Source organism: Mycteria americana, chromosome 10, assembly GCF_035582795.1.
Source record: "Mycteria americana isolate JAX WOST 10 ecotype Jacksonville Zoo and Gardens chromosome 10, USCA_MyAme_1.0, whole genome shotgun sequence".
NCBI lineage: Eukaryota > Metazoa > Chordata > Aves > Ciconiiformes > Ciconiidae > Mycteria > Mycteria americana.
Genome location: NC_134374.1, coordinates 24,774,887 through 24,798,196, shown reverse-complemented (window position 1 = coordinate 24,798,196; position 23,310 = coordinate 24,774,887).

Here is a 23,310-nt window from a genome sequence, read left to right as displayed (position 1 = left end):
ACTGAGCGTGACTTGGCTTAAACAGCAAGCACGTAAAAAGAAGTTAGCCTGTAGCAAAATACTGCCGGTATTTACTTGTATCTGGAAATGGGGATCCCAGGTACCCCGGTGCAGCAGGACCAAGCTGCGTGTGTACGAGCAGATGCCGTGGGCAGTACCTTCTCCTGCTCCCTTGCCCAGGGGGACGTGGGGACACAGAGCTTTTAGCAACCCTTTTACTGTAGCAGCTGTAGAGCGGTGCTGCTTCTTTCTGAGCAGGAGGAAACCAGGCAAGGGGAAACCGCGCCGTCTGCCTGCTTCACTTTCCCAAACACCCAGACCATTAGCTGAGCCTCACGTTGACAAGAATACGCGAACGGGTGAGTCCGAAGCTCGGCTCCAAGGTCACGGGAAGTGAGGACAGGTGGATTCAGCAGCAGAGATGCTGGTTTTCATGGATAATAATTTGACGTAGCTTTTAAATTGGTCCCTGGGCAAGACGGAGTGCCTCCCTGCAGCGTAGCACGTTGCAAACCGTCCTGGCTCCTGGGTGGGTTAAAAGGGACACGAGGGGCCAAAAATGCTGCTGGGCAGCAAGGGGAGAGAGATGCTGAGTGGGCAAGAGGGAAGGTGGGGTCATTTTTCAGGTTGTTGCTCGGTGTCCTTGGTCATAGACCGTTCCCTCACCTTGGCTGGGGGCTTCGGTTCCCCATCAGAATTCCCGCAGCCCTCCAGCTTTCCCAGGTGCTCTGCGGGGAGACGGGTCATTACTGTGTAACAGCAAAGGGAAGCCTTTTTCTGATTGTTCTAATTTGTTGTTTTATTTTTAAGGTTTTAAATAATTCTTTTTCTATCTAGATATACTGATAAGCGTAAATAAAACAGTCGGTTCATCTCCTGGGCATCACCTGTGTGTCTGATAAAACTGCACAGCCACTTCAGTATCAGTCATGGTAGTATTTAAATCAAAACAAAAGGGCTATGGTGTAGAAAAGTGAGGAAACTGAGCCCAAGGTGATGCTGATCTCTGAAGATGGAGAGTTCATCAACTGCACTGAGATGCCAGCGAGCCCCCTGCAACGCTTGAAAGCTGTCCTAACAACCCAGCTCCCCCATCTGCGATGGCAAGGGAATGACTGATGCTTTGCAGCCCTGGCAATTTTAGAAAGCCAGTGAACAAAACGGAAACCCTCGAAGGCGCCTATGAGAGCCGGGAATTGGGACTTTTGCTTGGTGACTGGGAGCCTGGTGGTCCCGAATGTGGTGAGCCTCACAGCCCCCCACCGCCGGGGAGCTCGCCTGCATTTCAGGCTTTCTGCTCCACTGGAAACTGGTCAGTGTTCCTACATCTTCACTACAAAACAGAAGATTTTGTTAAATCACCATTTTTCAATGAAAAACCTTGACGGAAAGTCCCCTGCAGAGAGCTCTGCTGTGCTCTGCGGTACTGGTTCTTTTCTATTTGCCTTCTCAGTCTTCCCTCAAGACCTTTGGGGTAGGAGGCATTTAGGCAATGAGTTTGTCTTGCTGTCCTACAACGCCAGGACACGTCTTTCAGCTGGCTGTGAGGTCAAGCTTTAAATAACACCATCCACTTGTTTCTGTTGGCCTTTGGGCACCAAAGCAATTGTTATTGTAACATTCAGAAACATCCAAAATTCACATGCTCTGGAAAAAATGAATCATTTAGCACTAGACACTCCACAAAATGATGACTAAACAGAGCTGAGACTCTCACACTGTGCAAAATGAGAGTTCAAGAAATTTCTTCTCCCTCCCAAGTGATTCATTTCCATAGTATGAATGAGCATGTTACTAATATTCAGTAAGCTAGAAACCAAAATTATGTTAGCTGATGTTAATACTCTAGCACTCCCCATCAAAAGCAAAGGAATCGATGATGGTTATCAGCTTACTCCGGCCAGACTAAACTTGCTATGAACCCCAGAATATTGTGGTGGGTACTTCTTCACAACAGATTTTATCTTCTGGGAAGTCAGTGATGGAGATCAATCAAAAAAACCCTAATAAAAGTAGGTTGTTTGTAGAGCCTGGCAGGAAACAACCTGGCTGTTTCTAGAGCAGGTCATCTCTTATCCTGCTGCCTGCTCTTGCACGTGTTAAGAACCAATGAACTCTTTAGTGACCTTTCCTATTCAAAACCTGAGGAATATAGACATAGAAACAAGTAATCCCGCAGCTCTGAGATTTTTTTCAGCATCTTCTAACTACACACTCCTCTCAAAGGCAAATGAATTCCCCAAATAGTCTTCAACAATAAAAGCATGTAATAAAGACAAACAAAAAAGCCTAGGGACTGTCCTCGTTCTGCAAAGGTAACCACAGACCCCATAACCATGGCTGCTCCCGTTGCTTTGATTGCTGCGTCTCCAGGTGGCTGGTGCCTCCAAAAGCCTGGTGAGGACTTTCTCATCTGAGTTGAAGTCAGAGGCCTGATTTATCTCTGATTTCAGTGACTGCGGATCAGGTCCAGAGTGGAAGTTAAAACTGCCCCCATCTGACATGGTTTGAGGAACAGAGGTTCCCAAGTCACATCATATGCTCAGCAAAGCTAAGACAGGCATAAAATAAAATGTCAGGTATTGGATTCATTTAGCTGAGATCTACAGATAAAATGATTATCTTACCACAGCCAAAGTTGGCAAGATTTTTATTAGTCAATATTTAGGCCACATTTGACTCCTTGGGTGGCAAAGAGACACAGAGAAAACCCAAATGACAGGGAGACGCTGCTGCTCGCTTGTATCTCTTCTTCTAAATCTAAGTAGCAGAAGCAAATTGACATTTTTGCTGTTGCACGCCTACCAGCAGTCCCCATCACCCCCACTTCTGATCACCTTCTCAAATGTAATGGAAACAAACCTTACACAGGATGATAAAACTGATAAATAGAAAGCGTTTCCTTTCCCCTGTCAGCAGAAAGCCACCAGGGAGCTTGAAGATCCAGGGTCTACTTGTGGTTTCAGCACGCAGCTTATGGGTGCTGCGGAGGGGAGAGTGTCTTCCTCTGCCCCAGGGCTGAAGAGCTGCTTCGTGCATGCCCTGCAGCGATGGGTTGAAATAAGTCCCCAAGAAGCTGAGCTTTTCCCTGTGCTGGTATGAGTTTCGTGCACACAACAGCTTGCCCTCGCGCACGGCCCGCTGCCAGCGTCCCTCCTGAGAGAGGGGGGTTTTCTGGGCAGCGGTCAGGCTGAAAGGGAAGGAGGGGGTCCGCAAGGAGCCCGCATCTGGGACAGCAGACCGAGCTCCTGAGAGATTTGCATAGCTGGAATCCCCAAAGCGCGTCATGGTCGATGACGGACCCTCTATTCCCTTTGTTTGCATCTCATATGAAGTATCAAAATCATTAAAAAAAGGGGATTTCTCTACAGCTCTACTAATAGACGGGCTATTTTTTTTTCACTTGAAGTATTATTCCCTAAGTGATTTGGGCTGGTTCATGAACCAGCATGTCCGATCGTTCACACAGCTGTGGCTGTGAGCTCAGGTCACTCTGTACGAAAGGTTCACAGCCCCATCTGTCTTTGCCAAGAACTCAGAGCTATTTTCTGCACCAAAAAACTACAGCACTTCTTCCCCTGGCTTCGCGGGCACTGCAGGCACTGCTGTTCCTTTGGGCGTCCGAGGAAGCCCAGTCCATCCTCTCCCTGACCGCGGAAGCCTTTTCTGGGATGCAGGGAGAAGAACCCATCCCTCTGCAGCGGGGTTGCAAACCGGCAGGGGTGGCCGGGACACAGCCTGCCACGGGCTGGGCAGCTGCGGGCAGGCATTTGCATCTCGCAATAGCTGCGTCCGGGCTTCGCACAGCCCCCGTGCGAGCAAGAGAGGAATCCTCCGGCGGGGGGAGCGAGGGGGCACCGAGCCCTGGCAAGGAGACACCTCCGCTAAACAGCGATGGCTCAGGGCACGCCCTGGCCTCCCCCTCGGAGGCCACCTCTAAATGCTTTTACCTCCACTTGCTGCAGGCCTCCCTGTGGGTACCAGACCTTCGGTTTGCATTTGGTGGGGATGGGGTATTTTGAGACTTGAAGGTGCAACAGAAACCGATATTTTGGGGGCCAACCTAAAATCCTTCCAGAGCTTTAAAGAAGGGTAAGACCTGCTATGCAGATGAGGCAGTGCTTTTAAGGGCTTTTCCAAGTGATGTGAGGCCCAGGGGTCCACAGGGAATGGCAGAAAGGCCATGGGAGATCTGCTAGAAACTACGAACAAGGTGGCCAGGGGTGCAGTCAGCGGTGGGACTGGGAAGGAGCTGTCAACAAAAGCAAAGACCACGGGGCGAGCACAAGCTGGTGGTGATGGAGAAAGCAGGGCGGGCAGGCCAAGTTCACATCCGCAGCCTGTCTGTTGTTTAGGCAGTGGTAACCGTAGACAAATCACTGCAAAGCTGGAAAAAATCCTTGGCTACAAGATAATGGGTCAACTGGGAAAACCAGCTGGGCTGCAGTTTATCGGGAGAATATCCTAAAAACAGGGCAGGGGTGAAACAAAGCCCCAGCCAACCTGGGTTGTGCCGAGAGCTTTGCATTGCTGAGCAATCCGTGTGACCAGCTCAAGGGTTATCTTTAGTGCAAGTTCTCTTTTCCAGCACCTGCCACGCAGCAGAAAATAAATTGTAAAACACGTTAGCCCCAGTGGGCAGGGGTGTGAAATCCTTGCCGAGCCTTTCGTTATCTGCTGTTTGAACACCCTGAAGCTTCATGCCCAGTCAGTTCGTCTCATAATACTAACAAACAAGAGTGTTCACGAAACCCTGAGCAGATAAGCAATGCTGGCACGCAGCTCCCGAGGGAGCGGTGCAGCACAGCCCTCTTTCTCGGGTGGCAGCACCAAGGAGACCTCGTGCTTGTGATTTTTCCCTTCTCCCCATGCGGGAGTTGCTCAGAGCAGGTGATTTTTGTCCATTCAGCCCAACTGGTCACTGTGCTGATCTAGGATGTGTGTAAACTTTGCCTCTTGGAAGAAAATCGGTTTACATTTCAATGCTTTTAAGTGCGTGTCAGTCAGGAATCACATCGCTGCAGCAGTACTATATGAGCAGAAAGTTGAATAAAAGAAATTTTGGAATAGACGCATCATGGTGCACAAAGAGGGAAATTTCCAGGTCATGGGAATAACCAGAACAGTTAAATATACAGCTAAGGCTAAACAGCATGTTTGCCTCACTTCATGATTAAAGCGAGAACTGAACCTTTCTCATGCCTTTGCTGGGAAGCCTCTCTCAAAGAATGTTTGATAATAATCCAGGGAGCCATTTCTGAGAAGGAAACAGTCAGATAGGAAAGTACTTTTCTACAACTAGGTCATCTTTCAGAGATCTATTTTCTTACGCACTGATAATCCAAACAAAGGACTTAAATTTCGACCTCACACAACCCACATGAACACATTGAACTGAAGACATGGGTTTGCTCCCTGCAGTAAATTAGGTTGCTCGAAGACATTGAGTTGTCTTGGAAAATGTTGCTATTTTGACAACAATGACTCAAAATTCTGGAGAATGAGGAGCAATTATGTTCCTTCTAACAGATGCTGGCTCGATTTTCTTTAATTCCCAGAAATTTCTCCAAATTACCTTTAAAATAGCTTTGAGGGTGTTTTACAATGAAAACAAGTGCTTTCGAAAGCGCAGAAGATATTTGGCCACTGTGGTTCCGGGCTGGGAGCAGTCAGCAGCATGGGGTGCTTGCTTGAGAGGCAGCCAGAGCCTTTGCAAGGCGCTGAGCAGCCCCGGCCGCACGAAGGGCACGCCGTGCCCCGACGCATCCTGCCTTTGGGGTTTCTGGCTCTGCGCATCGCTCCTTTTTGCTGTTTCGTTTCCGAAATCTGGCGTCTGGCAGGAGTAATCGCCGTTCTCGTTTGCACATCGTGCCCTCTGCTGGGAAAGCAATGGCTTAAGCCAGCCAAAAAGAAAATGCTCCTGGTTTGCTCTGGCAGATGCTGCGGCACAGCGCGGCGCTGGGAGGAGGCAGCGAGTCACGGCCAGTTCCAGACCTGGTCCCACAACGGCATTTGTCACCTGCCGCCTCAGTCCTCTGCCACACGATGTCCATTGATCCAGACCTGTTTTCGGGAGCTCTCCCTTGCGTGCTGCAGCTATGCCAAATAAATCCCGCTGGGGCTGATTATCCGCTCCCTTGCCCCAAGGATTATTTGAGTTAGGGCAAGCAATTACATAGCTCTGCAGCCAATGCTGAAGAATAAATCCGTCCCACTTAGGCTGTGGCAAATGAACACTGATACTCATGGAAATTAATACTTAACATGGATAGAAATACAGTTTGATCTAAGACCAGTCTTTTTTTAAACTTTTAGCCCAAATGTGGCTTTGTTGTCTGACACTTGCATTTGCATTCTGACTTTTGGTATTTGTGAGCGTGTTACTTCCAGTTCTCTGAGAACGAAAGCAGAAGCTGAAAAATAGCACTTCTTTCTTGGCTGCACACAGTGACCAATTCCGGCCATGACCAGAACATGCCTCTGCTGCTGTCGGAGGTTACGAAGCCTTTTGCTGCCCCAAGAAGCCAGACCTGTTAAATGCCTGGACCTGAGCATGCTGCAGAACAGGGCTGCCAGTGACATTCCTAAAACGCTGTAGAGGTGCTGATCCCCTCACCCTGACAAGCCTGCGCTCACGTCGGTGGGGTACTGCGTTTGCTTGATCATAAAGAACAAAACCGCCCCACGCAGAGGGTGGATTTTCAAAAACGAGACGTGTCCATGCTCAGACCATATTTTAAAAAATCCTCGAGCATCCAGTCCACCACCAATAAACCACTACAGGAGAGACCATTAAGACCAGTAGACTTTGATCAGCTGTTGACAGGGCTGCGGGGCTGCAGCGTTACCCACCGCGGGGCGGGTGCAGGCGGGAGGGATGCTGTGAGCACGCGGCACCTGCTGCAGCGTGAGCTCGGCGGAGCAGCACCCCCAGCCCCGGGCTGCCCGGGGCAGCACCGTCGCGTGGAGGCAGCTGAAGGATGCTCTGCGAGCTGTGCCCGCTCAGCCGGGCAGCAGAAACCACTGGCAGCGTCTTTCAAATTCACAAGATAAATACACTAAAATGCAGGGAAAAACACTTTCTCCCTTTTGTTGCCACCAGGTCTGGCAATCCTGCCTGCTCACCGGTAAACGGGGTTAAGTATTACAGCCGATCACGTCTCCCCAAACTACCCAAAACAAACAAGCAACAAACCACAGTGATTCATTGCATTTAGTTTAAACGCAACAGCACCGCCACTATAACCCCAAGGGGAGAAGGGGAAGGAAAACAAGTCACCTACAGCTTTTGCAGAAGAAAGGTTTTTTTCAAGCAAAACTATTAGAAACTTGCTTCTTAAAACCTGCATTTTATACAACTCCCATAATTTAATACTTGGCGAGGGTATTCTAAAAGCAAGAGAAGTTCAACTTCCATCCTTTGAGGGGCTCTTAAATGCAGCACATTTTTTGTTTCTCTCTAAATTGTGCTTGTGGCTCTGGCAGCAAGAAGGCTACTGGAGAAATAGGACATAAACAGGCCATGTTCTACCATTCCCTGCATTTTGTAATTGCTGTGCTCGTGTGCCTGACTTGTGGCAGCCAGGCGATCGATGTGGGACACTGGAGGTGACAGCAGGCTCCAGGGCTTGGGGATGCCGTGGCTCATTAGCTGGTGAACACACGTACAGCACGTAAGATTAACGAGGGAGGAGAGGCTGTGATGAGCTTGCCGTGCGGGGCCGGGAGAGGGGGGCTCGAGGAAGACACGTTGGCTACCAGCAGCTGGAGGAGGGCACGGAGGCAGCGCTGGTCTCCGGCGGGGCTGCACGGGCATTCAGTCTTCTCCCCGGCATCCCCGTCTTTAATGCAGCCCCCTGCCCTAACACCACCCCTACAGCTCCCCCTCCGATCAACACGGCATTCAAACGATTAGGAAATTAACGTATAGGAACCTTACCTGAATATCAAGTTATTACCTGTGCTTGCAAAAGACTTAAATAATGAAAAGTTTAGCACTTAAAAATACGCATACTCTGTTTCGTAATGCATGAGCTTATGTTTAACTACTAAGGCCCGTGCACTACCATGGCCGACTGCAACTTCTCTGGAGCTTTCTTTTCAGTGAAAGGTTGCATTTTCAACTAAAGAAAGCCTTGCACAAATTAAAAATTCAGTTTTTCTTCTGGAAACTGAGAACAAAAGTTGCCACCTGAAAAAAGAAACTTCTAGTTGCCAAAAATTCTCTCTCATCAGACGAATTTTCTCAAAACTTCTTTTCCACAGGTGAAAAAAATCCCTTTTCACTCCCACAAAGGTGGCTTCCAGGACCGTGATTAATTACCTTCCTGCACACGGCCTTCTGCCAAAGCCATCGACACAGCCAAAACTGCACCAAACTACTTCAGAACATTAGTGCTGGGGGAAATTATCAGTAACAAGTGTTTGCAGGAAAAAATAAAGCCCAGAGTTTAGATTGCTCGTGATTAACGAACACTACACGCAACAGGGTAGGCAGGAGCATCCTGTCGGACTTGGCTCACCCAAGGTGCCCGCGCTGGAGCAGCGGCAGGTAGCTCGTCTCAAAGTGCAGGCATGAATCTACTGGGTCTTAACTCAGAGCAAGTAATCGGCCCTGGGACAGACGTCACCAGTTTGTAGCAGGTTTATACACCAGGTTTGTGTGTCCTCACCTAGCGACTTTCCAGGCAGTCCTCCGACCGCTCCAACACGGGACAAGCAGGAGTAGCAGGGGGCTGCTGGTACCCGCGCGTCCTGCTCTGCTCTGCAACCCTCTGGCTCAGGATCTGGCCCTGTTGGAGGTGCCCGTGGGCAGCCAGGAGCTGCCCGTTTGTCATAACAGCGTGACAACATGTTCACACCTGAAGATGAAAAGCAAACGCTCAGGGTGCAAACGGCGAGGCAGGGGTCTGACGGGGCTCTCGCCCACACCCCGCAGACCTGCGCTGCGCTTTTGCAGGGGGTGCTGCTGCGAGCGAACCCGGGCGCAACGTGGGTCGCACAGTCAGGGCACAGCCCGCGCAAAGCTCCCTCGGTGACATATGGTTTTCAATTTAACAGGCGCTTACCAGGGTATCAGATGACGCGGTGACTTGGAAGTCACCCCGCGGCTTGACGTTTGCAAGAAAAAGTGCTCGATTCCAGGTGCGTGACCTAGCACTCCTGGCGTCCTGGACATATATCTTACAATATCATTAGGGGAAAACCAGATTGCAGCTACAGATGTGGCACCAGGAGGCTGCACCCAGAGAGTCAAGCAGCGTGTTCAGGCACACAAGCCTGTGAGGATGCAACAGGGATGGGAAAGGACCGTAGCCCATCGGAGCGGAGCAGGGGTGAGCTCTGCTCAGTGCTGCTAGCCCCGGTCCCCTCCGGCCACCACACTGCGTGGAGGTAACAGCTTCTCACCTCATACAACGGATGACTTAACTTCCTGGTATTTTGGGTTTTTTTTCATGTTTAGCACTATTCGTGTTTGTGTTTTGATCCTGCTTGATGCAGGCTCAGCCGTGCAACGGAGGAGATACCTGTTGAGGCTGGTGCCAGCGTGGATGGTGGGAGGGGGAGCACAGGCATTGCTGTCCCTGTTAGGGGTTTAGCGAGCGAGGCTTTCAACGTCCAGCCGGCTCTGCAGCTCCGCGGGTGGCCCGACCGTGGCTTTCTCTCAGGGGACTATGTGCTTCCCAGGGCTACAGTGTCTCAGTAGATGTGAGCCCTGCGGGCACGTCCGCTTGTTCCCCGAAGACATAAGCTGGCGAATGGGTGTAAACTCCCTCCACATTAATCATGATGTACAAGGTTCAGCCAATTCCCTCATTAAGAATCCTTTTCACTAGGAAACACAGATGATTTCATACAGACAAAAGAAAAATCCTCTCTTCCTTCACGTATTTATTTTTAGCTACACTCTGCTAATGAATAACTAGCCGGAACTTACTGGAAAGTCTGAACAACTGAACGTGCCAAAAAGCAGCTCTTTGGGCACCCCTTACCCCAGCACACCCTCCGCAGGAAGCTCGCAGCCCTGCCGCACACCGAGCTGCACTACCGAGCTGCAGCTTAAAGGACTTCCAAGCAAGCCCCGCGGCCCCGAAACGGAGGAACTAACGTCATTAACATCTCCCAATAACGTCTCTAGTTTTACTTTCCTTTGCAGCCCAGGGTTAGCCCCGGGGCTGGTGACTGAACCCCAGGAAACCCCAGGAAGAGGTCCTGCGTTTCACCCGTTTCAGTCAACAGCAATCATGCCATGATGTATAAATGATGCTGACGAAAGAAGAGCCCTTCCTGACACGTCTTCGAGGCTTGCTCTGGGAGGCAGGGGCAGGTTTAGTGGCAGGTCCAGGCACAGCTCTGCCCCAACAAGCTTCACCCCCTCGCAGCGCCTGCGCTGCCCGGGGCAGGGAGGCTGCGACTCAGCTCAGCTGCGCCGAGGGTCCTGCCTGTTAGAGCAGAAAGCAGTTTGGCCACCCCAAGACCCAGCGGCTCAGCGTGACCCAGGCTCCTATCCCCGTCCGCGTGGCAATGAAAACCTATTTTCATCCCAGACAGAAAGCGGGACAGCTTTGTAATACTTGTTTGCCTTGTCCACCTATTTGGCTGAGAGCAACGAGATGTAATTAAGACTTAACCCAGAGCTTTGGGATCATTCCCAAGGATGGGGACACCGTGTATGTGCTCCTGTCAAATGTCACGTGGGGGTACAATGCGTGTTAAAACAATAAATATCGCATATGAAATAATACAATGTTCTAGTCCACAGCAAATGTTTCACATCCTCACTGCAGCTTATCAGGAAGGAAAGACAGGCAAGTGCTGCCCAGAGCTGTGCAGGACCGACCTGCCATGGACGTGAGAGCATCCGAGCCAAGGCCGGTCAGACATGGGGGGTGCCGGTGCCACTCAGCAGGGATGTGCCTGCGAGACGCAGGCACTCTAACCCCATCAGCACTCTGGGGAGAATTTTTAATGATGTGTTTCATGATATAAATCCTGCCAGTTGTCTATTCTAAAAAGTGACAGGGCTACGAAGAGGCTGGCTCTTGCCCTGGTCCTTTTTACAGACACTGCCTCTCCAGGCGCTACTCAGCCAGACAATCGGCATGTCAGCAGCACTGCTTTATGTGTTGCTTTGTGTTTTATTTTTACCTTTTATGCCAATAAAGACAATTATCCAGCAAATTCCCTGTGCCAAGGGCCCACCTGAGCTGTGTACAGCGCTTTTGCACCTCCCAGCGCCCTCCCGGTCGCAGCCTTCATGCCGCCAGGAGCAGGGTCTGGGCTGCCCTGGGTGACACTCGGCTCCAACACAGGCTCCTCGGCTGGACGTTGCTAAACCGCAGCGGCAGCCCTTCGGCAGCTTACCAACTGCCTGCCTTGCTGGGCCTGGGCTGGGATTATTCCCGCTCTCCGGGTAACGCCGCGTTGTCAGAGGGCGTGCAAAGCAGTTGCTGCAGCAGTACCCACGTGGCTGTTTCACAGGATTGCCTTCCACGTTTACCGACAATTTAACCCATGACATTAATCCACAGAGGGACACAGCCCAGCTTTTGGCAAAGCTGAGCTCATCTCCGTTTGCTGTAGCAGCACATGAATGATTGATAATATTTAAAAGCGGAGATGTGACAGACTGGACATTTTTCCTCCCTCTGATCTCCCTGTTTTCCTGAAAGTAGGCTGGACAGGCACCCAAACCAGAAGCATCGCTTTCTCCTTTCAGTGTCAGCAGTGTAAATAAAGTGTATTTGTGATGTTTTGATTTCATAAACATATTGTTTTTGGCTTTTCTTTGAGTATGCTGCGGAGCTTTGCTGCAGAGCTGGACGGACCGATTAGCGTGGCTCTGATCTGTCGCCAGGCACACAGAAGTCTGTTTACAGAGCCGGGTAACCGTCGGGAAGCGTGGGACCCTGCCTGTCATTCACAGGAACTGTAATTTGCCCCGGCCCTTTGCTGAAACAGCTCCTGTTATAGCAGCTGCTGAAGGGCAATGGAGCTCGCAGGGGGCTGGGGGTGCCGGCACCCCGTGGCCAGCTGCCACCGGCCACCCATCGCCTTTCCGTCCCGCTCCAACCTCAGGCGCGGCTGGGCTGCCTCTGCTGAGACGCTCACCAGCTAAAATCGTGCTTGTTGCCACGGTGGGGAGCCAGCATCCTTCTGGAAGGGTGGTTTGTCTGTCCGGCTGCCAGCCTGCACAGGCCAGTCCCCAGAGCGGGCTAAATCCCTCCTGGAGTTCAGAAATTATTATCTGGGGCTCTGGCTACAAGGGGCACCCCGAGTCCTCGGGTTAAGGCTCATTTTGGGTAGAATAACCGAGTGCCTTGATGTTTTAAAACTCAGAACAGGTCCATAACCAGAGGAGGTAGCAAACGATTATTTAAATCTGATTTTAGGTAATTTCCTTTTTTTTTTTTTTTTTAAAATAGTGGGTAGGAATATTTATTCACTGCAACTTTACTGGGGTGAGCAATGCTAACTAACCTGCTTTTCCCAAAGAGGACTTTTAATGAGAAATGCTGTGGCCTTGAGAACACAGAAAGCAGGCATTTTCTTTGTAAACACAGCAGCAAAGTGGTTTGCTAGAATTCACTCCAGAACAGAAAAAACCCCACAGGTTAAGAGGTCACACTATAAGCAGAAATTTTATCATAGTTTACAATTTCAGATCTACAAACACGCAAAAACACATCAGATTTTCCTTCGCCTACTAAAGAAAAACAGTGGATGTGAATCCAGGCAGACACCGACCCTGGTGCTGCTCTGCTGCAGGGCTGGTTTTGGCACCTCCAGGGCTTGCAGACCCCAGTCCCACCTGGCCCCAATTCTGCTCCTTGTTTCTCTCCTTGAAACCCCCTATGCCTTTTAGACGTCAGATGGAGCTGTGACCTGGCAGCTTTTTTCCAATCTCCTTTCCGTATGATGGGCTGTTCGCCTGGGTAGCTCAGAGGAAGGTGGCGAGGAGAGGGGGATGCAAACCCTGTTTGCCCTCCAGGCTGGAAGGGTCGGTTATGCTTCAGACTACCCCACCTGAGCGTGGGACTGCTTTCTGCCTAATAAAAGTCAGCCGTGGGGCTTAGCGGCTACTCTCACTGTTGATCATCTACGTGAGAAAATGCAGATTTGCCTGTTACATGGCTGATTCAAGATGCAAGAGAAGCTCAGCCACAGAAATATAGAGATACTGTAGCATGAGGGATGTTATTCAAAGGGCAAACTTCGTCCGAGGAGATAAATAACAAAGAATGGGAAAAACATCAAAAGGAGAGGGATTTTCTGAGAAGAAAAAGGGTTTTTCTCCGAGGAGGCTGTAGTGAGTATCAGAGGGAGGAGGCATCAGTGTCTCTAGCCTGTACGGCTCGTGGAGCTGCTGACCTTCAATCCAGGAAAAACTGCTCCTTGCTGAGGTCAAAAGTTGTATTTGCTTTTTGAGAAACGCCTCAGAGCTGCGGCCTCCTTTATCCAAAAGCAACAACCCTGCATTTACTGGGGAGGAGAGAAGGGAAGACAATTGCAGGCTGAAACTGGTACAGAATTGCCGCTTAAACACGGCCCCCCCGCGCGTGCAAACCTCCTAATCACAGCTGGGTAAAGCAGAGCTGCCAAGACCTGCCCTTGCAGGGCAGCGCCGCTGCTCAGCAGCGTTTTCATGCCAACCGACGACAAAAGCCCAAGAATCAGCTATTTCTGACATTATGGCTAGATGCTTAACCAGGAGAAGCTGCTCACCCAGGAAGCCTGATGCTCTGGAGACGGCTAAAAGGCTGAGCCGCAGCTTGGGTCCTAATTGCCCCAAGTGAAGAAGGGAGAGGTTGGAGGCTGGGAAAGCAGCTTAAAAGCTGTCAGGTACAAAGGTGGGAAAAGATCTCAACTTGAAACTACAGAATGGGCTCAGCCTGCTTTCGGATTCCTGAGAAGTTTCAGGCTCACCTTGCTATTTTTCCCCATCTTCCTTTATGTGGAAGGCAGTTGACATTACTCCTTTAATTATTTGTGTGTAAAATATGCAATAGCCTATTTTAAAATGATTTTTGAATTCAGTTAGCTGGATGTTTCATTGACAAGACAGGAGACACATAAAACAGCTGAAAGAAGAAAGGCATTTTTGAATACCTACATGGATAAAGAGCAGAGATGAAAAGCAGATGTTGGACGCAGCTGTGTAAAACAAATATCGAGTAGGCCAGAAAAGAGATCGTAAAGAAATAACATCCCTAGCGATATGCTTCTCGAGCGCCATCTCTGCATTACTCTTTATAGCAGCCAGGTTTTTAGCTAGCCAGGTTTGCAGACACCACCTTTTGTCTCCCTGCTAAAGCCATGCCAATACCCCAAAACTGCAGAGAGCACCAAAGAGGCGTCGCTCCAGCCTCCTCTGGGGCTGGGTGACGGCTCCGTGCAACCGTCTGATGAATTTTGTGAACCTCACCATCTCCTCCGCATTATTTACTGTTGTAGAAATACACGCTTAGAAATACTGATCCTTGCTGTAAGATAATATGTAGGCAGCCGAAATATGCTGCCTCCAAACAAACACGGTCACATATAAACTCATCAGATAAATGCATTTGGAACAGCTAAAGCTGTGAGGTTAAAAAGGTTAAGACTGTATTAAGACCATACTATTTTTTTTTTCCCCAAGAATCTTAATTTCCAGCTTTAAAAGTCATTTTCAAGCGACAGGAGCATCTGAAAAACAAAGGGCAACACTTCCCACTTGCCTTCAGTGCAGAAACAAATACCCGCACAGTTTGTCCTGCAGCAGCTATACACCCTTGTATGCGGGCTGTTCCGTACTGCCCGTGCACTACGTGCTTTCAGAAACTTGGCTGAACCGGGAGCAACCACACACAAACGTCTAAGTTGCCCTACTTTGCCGGGAGGCCTCTTCTCCCCTCACTCCATGGGATGTGCTTACCTGAATTATGGTCTACCTGAATCGTCATTAAGAGCAAGGAAATGAAAGAAGAAATTAATCACAACTTCTACTCTCTCCTTCCCTTAAAGGGGGAAAAAAGCAACAAAGGGGGGGAAAAAAAGGATTAACTAGTAGCAAAATAAAAGTTCTTTGTTTCCTCTACAAAGTAAAATGCCTTTCATAATCTTTTTCATGAAATCCTTCAAGATCATTGCTGCTGCTAATTAAATTAAGGGCAGACGTCTCCACGCAGCCTTTTCGTTCCCACTGTCAGAGGCCGCTCCGGTGGTCATGGTGCGTGTCCCCCACAGATGTCAGAACCACACCGGGTCCTGCTGCAAGGCCGCCAGTACATACCCTTCCCTGCCTGCCGCAGCGGCGAGCAGGAGCTTCCACGCCAGCACACGTTATCCCCGTGGCCAGCAGCCGATTAGCACGGGGCACGTTACCTGCTAAACCCCGGCCCAGACGTTTACGGGTAAGCTAAGGGAAATGAATAGCAGCCCAGCCTGCAGATTTGTAACAGGGATAAATGCCCAGTTCTTTCCAGAGACTTTGGAGTATCAGTGTCAATCAAGCGCAGAAATAAAAGTTAGGGCTTTGAAGGAAACAAGAAGTACTGCATTTCACTCGGTCAAGTACAGATTCATCTGTTTTCTGGCTAATAATGCTCGCTTGTTCTCGCAAAAGGAAGACAAATGCCTAATCTGTTCATAATCCGACTTCAGAAAATTCTGCTCACTTCTTCCTCCGAGCAAATAAGAGTTCACGATCAGGCAAACAACATATTAGTCGTTCGAACGTTTTTGGTCAATGTCCATGTGCAGTGTAGCTACGGTATCTGCCTGCTACAAGCTCTTCCTATCTGTCAGCCTCATTTAAGCCCCCTCAACTCCTTCCGTAAGGAAAGTGATAGTGAAAAGCGTATCATAAAAAGACCTTAATTAGTTTTTTCCCAGTATAAAATTGAGAAAACAGAAAACCAAGCTGTATGGCAAGATCGAGGCTTGCGCATGTATTCCACTGTAGATCAAGGCTTGACCCAAACTACCGAGGAGTTCTTCCGCTGTCCTGAATAGGCTGTCGCCGCAAATCGGTACACCGTGCTTGGGAGCTGAAGAAAGGAAAAGTTCACTTTCCTTTCCATTTGGCCATTTTGCCTTCCCCAGCCCCGTGGATGTTCCTGGAGTGCGTGCTCTAACACTGAAAGCACAAGGGGCAATCAAGCCTTCCCACTGCATGCAATTGCTTCATCCAGGTATTTCTAAGGACTGCAGATGGTTTCAGCCCAAATTTAATACAAAGCACAGAAATGAGATCTCTTTTTCCCCTGATAAATAAAAGCTATGATAATTGCAGTACAGGATGCCGCAGAGATCTGGTGATTAAATACATTCCGAGACTCTTTGTCCTACTCAATACAATATAAAACTTTAGTCAAGTTCCTGAGTTACAAAACTGCTTGTCATGGTAGGTTTCTCTTTGACACAAATGTTGAAGATGCCACATTTCATTGTCTGCAATAATTCTCCAAGGAGAGAAATCCAGGCAATGAAAATAGTTTGGCATTTGACCAACTATTTAAAATATTTAACAATGACCCTGAGGATTATAGAAGGGTCCATTGAAAGCCCTAGTTTAAGGAAAAAAAAAAGACAAAAATATGTTTCCTTGCAGAATCTGGTACTAATGCATGTTTACTGCAAAGTTTATCTCAGATATGCTCTGTACACAATGAAAATGAGCTTGAATACACAGGAAAAGGAAACAAGTTTAACTCCTTGTCTTAGAAATACTCTGTGACCCTGCATATATTTGGAAATTAATTTAATTTCCAGAATACCTGATCACTTCATTCCAAAGAGTCAAAAAGTTGCTCAGAGCAAGGAGAGTGACTAGACCTTAAGCTGATGCTTAAGTGGAATTTTTTTTTATTTATGAAAAGGATATTTGTGGCTTATTGCATTTATGGCAGGTCCAGCTGGCAGAGTAAGCGAGCCATGGATCTCCCTCAAACAAGACCACTCAAGGCAAAGCTCCCAAGTGAATATACCAAAGGCATCGGCTTCTGCACCTTCTGGGCGAGGGCAGGTCATGTGGAGAAGCCCAAAGGACAAGATCAGAGCTCTCTGCCATTGACAAAGTGCTCTTGGGGACCGCTGGCAGTGCAGGACCTGGGCAGGGCATTAGGGGAATATACGCACGTATCAAGTCTCATTTATCCTTTATGATTTCCCACCCATGACCATGCCGTAGAGGCCGTATATTTGGCTAAGAGGAGCAGAAAGCCACTTCCCTGGCCAGTTAAACTGGGTACCACAGGGCCACCTGGGTGGGGATGGAGGTCGGAGAAGGGGGCTCACGTCACTCTGGGGTCCCTGTTCTCCGGGCTTTGGGCACAGACGGTTCAGGCTGGTGCTTTCCCCATCGCCATGCCTTCCTGCCACTAAATTACAACTGCTTCTGCTTTGTATTTTCAGTGTGCATCTCTGGCACTTATCATTCTTTCTAAACACAAGCGCAACCGCAGCACATTTTAAGGCTTATCTCGTACAAAGATTTTAATAGGTGCGTAGTGACCTGCATGCTGCTGTAATATGTTGCCTATGTGTTAAAACTATTACTTTCCTCTTCCAGCAATCTGAAAAACAATGCCTGGAGCACCAGGTGTTGCTCTGTGTTTCTTCAGCATGGTTTTTGTGGTCCAACAGACAGGAAGAGGAGCTTTTTGGTGGGGAGATGCTATTTGTCTTTACAGACCAATAGCATAGCTTTACATAGCTGGCTACTTAACGTGTGGCCCTCTTTAATGCTGCGAAGCTGTGTGACTTCTTTTTCTCATATTATGGGGCCTGCCAGATTTCCTTGTATTTCTTAGCAGGTGTAGCCCCGGAGAGAGAACCCACACGACAGCCCCGGGGAAGCAGCGCACAGATGTGCTTTGGGTCAAACTGCAAAGAAATGTGGGTGTCTCCAACTTGGAAAGCTCAGAAGGGGTTACGACGACAGACGCGATGGCCCGTGGTACTTGAGGTCAGTTAAGTATGTTGGAGTCCTCTGTGCTTTACCCTCTGCTAGTGCTTATCTGCCTTTTTATGGACTACGGACTGTCAGCTGCTTACTCATGTCCCAGGAGCACAGAAATTAGAAAGGAAACCATAACCATCTCGGTTTTGCCAGCACAAGACTGTTTGCTTCAGTCTACGCATTTAGTTTTGGCCACAGCTCTTCCCATTTAGTGGATCTTCCCCAGCTCCCAATAGCTCAATGATGCTTTTCCCATAGGTTAACAGAGGGATTTGGGAAACACCAAAAAGCTTCCAAACTTCCAGCCACAAGCCACAAACAAAGATAAACCAAATCATTTAAGTCACGGTACATTTTCCACTAAATCCCCTTGCACACTATCACATTTCTGCTCCACTTGCAGGAGCTCCCTGCTCCAGCAGGACCTATGTTATCCATGCTGCTACTGTAGCACAGCTCAAGCTTGCATCCATGCTTAGTTTTTATAGACCTAGAACCAACCTTCCTCCCAGATACAGCATGAACCTTGTAGTTTTTTTCCCCAAAACAGTCCTTTTGGGGAAAAAAAGAAAACCTTAAAACCGACAACATTTGTTTTATTATCTTGTACCTCTTAGGAGGCTGTAGGAAACCACGTCATGGATCAACACTTCAAAGTATTATTCAAACAAAGATCAAAACAAGCACTCCGAATCAAAGAGCACGTAGAAAGTCATGCAAACAACCCCAAGGAGATCCAGCAATGCCACCAGACTTTGCAGGGCCTCTGTTGTGTAAGTTTGTTGTTGTTGTGTAAGTTTGGTCAAAAAGCCGTATCAAGGGAAAAGGTACGTGGACAGTAACCAAGGGAAGAGTCAGCCAAGCAGCGGGCGGCTCGTCCACGGCCTCTCTGGAACTGGCCATGTTGTAAAGCTCAGATTTGTTCAGTTTTGTGTGACCTGCCCAGAGATGGGAGGAATTAGGCACGTGCGCCTGCGCTCCTGTTCACACCAAGGCTGCCCGTGGCGAGTGCAATACAGCCCCTTTTCTTTGTGATTCAAGACTAGAAAAATCCAGGTAAAATTCACCTGAGCACCTGGCAGCATTTCTCGCCATCTTTACACGTTTTCAATCTTAATTTCCCTTAATGTTCATGAAATGTATACATGCTATGCATTTATTTTCTGCAATATGTGCATTATTTTTTAACTCTCTTGGTGTGTTAAATGGTTAGTGTTGTCAATAACGTGGTTTCAAAACAATTTTTTGGATCATTTTGTGAACTGGTTGCCAGCTGGACAGAATGTGGAACCTAGATCCAACTTTCTATTAAATGTTTTTCAAAGAAAACAAGTTTTCTTTAGGGATATGGAAAGTTTTTCTAAGATTTTAATTGATTTTCTCCTCTGGCCTCAGTTTTGGCATCTGACATGTATCCACCCGGACTTGCTGATGGATGGCAGGGACATGGGGGGTCAAAAGAGCGTGCTGAAGACAAAACCCACCCTGGCAGCTGTCAGGCATCACTGTTAACGAAGGAGAAGAGAAGCAAAGACTGTATCTGTGTAGCACAGGCAAAGAACTAGCTTATCTTGAATATTAAGGCCCCAAATTAAAAAAGCATTTATTACCAGAATAAAATAAGTGATCCCCTCCAACAGTGAGCCCAGTGTAACCCTCCAGGAGTCCGGGGAGAGCGCGGGGAGGAGCCGGGGGCCGTTGCCGCAGCTGCGGTGGCGTGACAGCGGCGCGGCCGAGTGCCGTCCCACCGGGCTGGCAAAGTCCCTCGTGTACGAAATGCCAGACACGTCCACCTCGTACTTGGAAGATAAAGCACATGTTGAGGATTGCACAAACAACAAGAAACATTTGCACGAGGTTGCGTTAATCACTTACATGTGCCTATTATTAGTTAAAAAGGCTAAAAGGAAGGGAAAGATCAAGTGAGACTAGACTTCGTTTCGTACTTTTCAGCAACAACAGCATAGATATTTTTTAAATCCCAAGTGCACGAGCTGTGCTGTCACGTGCTCAGGCCCCACGCCACTCGCCGTAAGGGTGGTGAGCATCCACGCACCGGCGAAGGCTGCATGAAACCCTCCCCAGCCCTGGAGCGCATTCAAGGAGTAAGGAAAGCCGGGCTGAGAGACCTACAGCCACTCAAGCTGTGCGAGTTTTCTGCACCCAGAAAGTTGTCCCTTGTCCCAGACAACCTGTTGTGCTCTGGCATGACTCTGCCCATGCCTGTAAGGACAGCCACTGTGGCATGGTCTGCAGCACCCTTCATTACGATGGGGACCAAGGCAGCAGTAACGCAGAGTAAGACTTCACCCGACACCAGGACAATAACAACCGACCGGGAACAATTCTGTGAAGCAAAAATGCACCGTTGCTGTTTTTCAGTGCAGCTCCATACAGAGGTGTGACTGAGGCTGTGCAAGTGCAAGGTGATGCTCACTTCAAGCTGTTCCAGCAACTTATCCTTTAAGAAAAATGTATCACCCAGAAAGCAAACAGAGAGCGTTTGGCGTTAGCTGCAGCTGCGATGTCAGCTATGGGAAGCGTTCTGTGGGTCTGCCTAAATATTTGGGTTTCTGCTCTCTTGCACTTTTCCATCAGCCTTCTAGTCATCCTGTAAAAATAGAAATTCCTTTTTTAAGGAGATAATTAACTAACCCTGAGCAGCTGCAAGGAATTAAACACGGCAAAAGACGCTCAACCCAGCGGTGCTCATAGCCAGATGCATAACATTACTGTTTCCTACCAAGGTCTTTCCTCGACATTAGGCAAAAAAAAAGCGCTAAATGAAGACATAAAACAGGCAACATCCATTTGCTCTTTTCAGATATAATTTTAACGTGAAGCATGCCTCCTGCAGTCTAACTTGTCCGAGCGGAGTTGAGCGATGCCCGAGATGTTTTTTCTGGGGAATTGGAGCAGCCCCGTGTGCTGGGAGCACTCGTCTTCGGGCAGCGGGGCACGAGCAGCGCGTGCTGGAGCAGCCGAGCGGGCTGTGACCGCGGCACCTGCACAGCCTCGGTCCCTGCCAGCTCGGCAGGGAGATCCATCGGGATTTCACCCTGCAGCGAGAGGTGCATGGCTACACCTCTCACTGCGCAGCTCTTCAAAACCCGTCAGCCCGAGCACAGCCCCTGACAGCTCTCCTGGACACGTCCTATAGCCCGTGATCGAAAATGCTAGTCAAAGAGAAGATGAAATCAGACAAAGGGGCACGCTGCCTGGGGCCATCTGTTACGGTGGATTGGATGAGCACCGAGAGGGAGGAATCGCCGTCCGATGACTGAAAAACTTCCAGTGCAAGAGCAATTTGGGTAAGCTCATTCGCTTTATCTGTGCCTTCTCCTCTGCTGTTAAGCAACTGGTTCCCATTACTGACACGCAGAGAAATGATCACCTGGAGTACCAGATATTGCAGATAGCAAGCAACTTATCGGGAGGTGATCTGGAAAAAAGGTTTCATATTGAAAGCTGACCATGGCGACAGCTGGGAGGCTGACAGCTTGCCACGAGCAGCCTCTCCAGATCGAGACATCAAAGAATCTGGCTGTTTGGTTTGCTCTGGCTTCCAAGAGAAATAATTCACATTATTTCAAGTAACAATCTGCTAGGTTGCTCGTACACTTATTTTTTTAGGGGGAGGTAAGTCCGTGAGACCAAGCTCTACGTGTGTATTAAAAAAGAGAAGCCTCCAAGCTAAAATTGCAAGAATAGTTAACAAGTTACACAACCACAGCTCACTTTTCAGTGTTATATGAAAAGCAGAAGGAGAACGCATTTGCAGTGACCCTCAGAGACAGAATTTGGCAAAGCACTAAATGCTCTTGGTGAAATAAAACAGTTGGGAGAAAGACATGCCCTGCAATCCTTTTGCTTATGATATCAAGTATAATATTCAACAGTCTTCAGAGACTGAAAACCGCTCTGCTGTTTTTGGATTAAAATGAATTGATTCAACTGTAAATTAACAGCAGATGACTTGTGGGAATGTTTATTCCCATATTTACAGTTTTGGACTATTTTTCATTCTTTCAAAGTGTTAGAGCAGAAGGCAGCTTGGGCAGGGCTCACCCGGAGCTCCAGGCAGGCAGCAAGAGCCACCATTACCAGCACCCAGTCTTGGCCATTGCTTGGCAATACCGCTCCAGCCCCCCCCCCAAATATATAAGTGCAAGCTTAAAAATAAGCAGATGCTTAACTTCTGTAACGGGCTGCGGTATGATTGAGCACATGCTGAAATGTTTTGCTGACTCAGAGCCCAAGCCCTGCACTGACGGAGAACGGGTATTTATAAAGCGCAGGTGAGCCCCAACCGCAGCTGAAAGAGCACTTCATAAAAAAAGGGGCGAGGAGGCAGCTGCCGACAGAGTGGCAAGAGCTCCTCGGCTTGGGATAAAGGAGCAAGGGCCGCATCCTGCTCACGTGCACGCTGCTGCAAATCTCCAGGGCCGGCTTTGCCATGGATGTAAATACGCACAGCCCTGAACTCAGGCAAAACATATCCACTTAAGTAAGCTGTACTTTTAATCGGCTGGTTTCAAAGGTCTGCACCACGGTGAGCTGGAATGGAAGCATGAAACTGTTATTAGGAAAATACTCATCATTCTCTCCTGTTCTGACAAATCAGCCCTGCTCTGCCTCATCCCTCTCGTCCTACGTCAAGTGTGCATGTGAACAGTAGTTAGAAATAAGATCTCTATCAAAAGAAGCTCATACCTGAGCACCAAACGGCTGCTCTCAGCTCTGCAGCACTGCTCGCTTCCCTCCGGGCCAGCGCTCAGCACTCTGCTGCTCTTGTTTTGCAGACTGCCTGGCCACTTTGGCAACCTGTTCAGGAAGCCTTAGTGCCAGAGGGTGCCGGCTGCTCAGAAACCAAATACTGCCCTCCTCCAAAATTTGTCAGTTTTGTTTTGCATTAGCAATCTTAAATCACAGTGCCAATTTAAAAGATAAAAAAAATAGGAAATCAATTATCAGAGCTCCTGATTTAAGCCCCTTCTCCATGGGCTTGGATTTTCTTTGGAGCGGGGGCAGAGAAGGGCTGTGCCCTCACCATCCCATTGCCTGCTGGCTCTGTCATTCCCAAATTTCCCCATGTGTTTGCAGATCTGCACCTGCCTGAGCCCGTCTCAGACCGGGGCGAATCCCGGTCCCTGTGGTATGAGGCTTAGCGATGCTCCCTTGGTGCTGCCGTCACACCTGGCTTCAGCCCTTCCTTAAGCAAACCCCTGCTTGACCTTGTCTACAGGCTGAAATAAAATGGCAAAACTCCACAGCCAGCTCTGCAGGAAGAATTACACACTCATTTCACCTGGTTTTAGCAGTAGCTGAAATTTCCACACTTCCAAGAAAAAGTGGGTGGCATCTGCCGT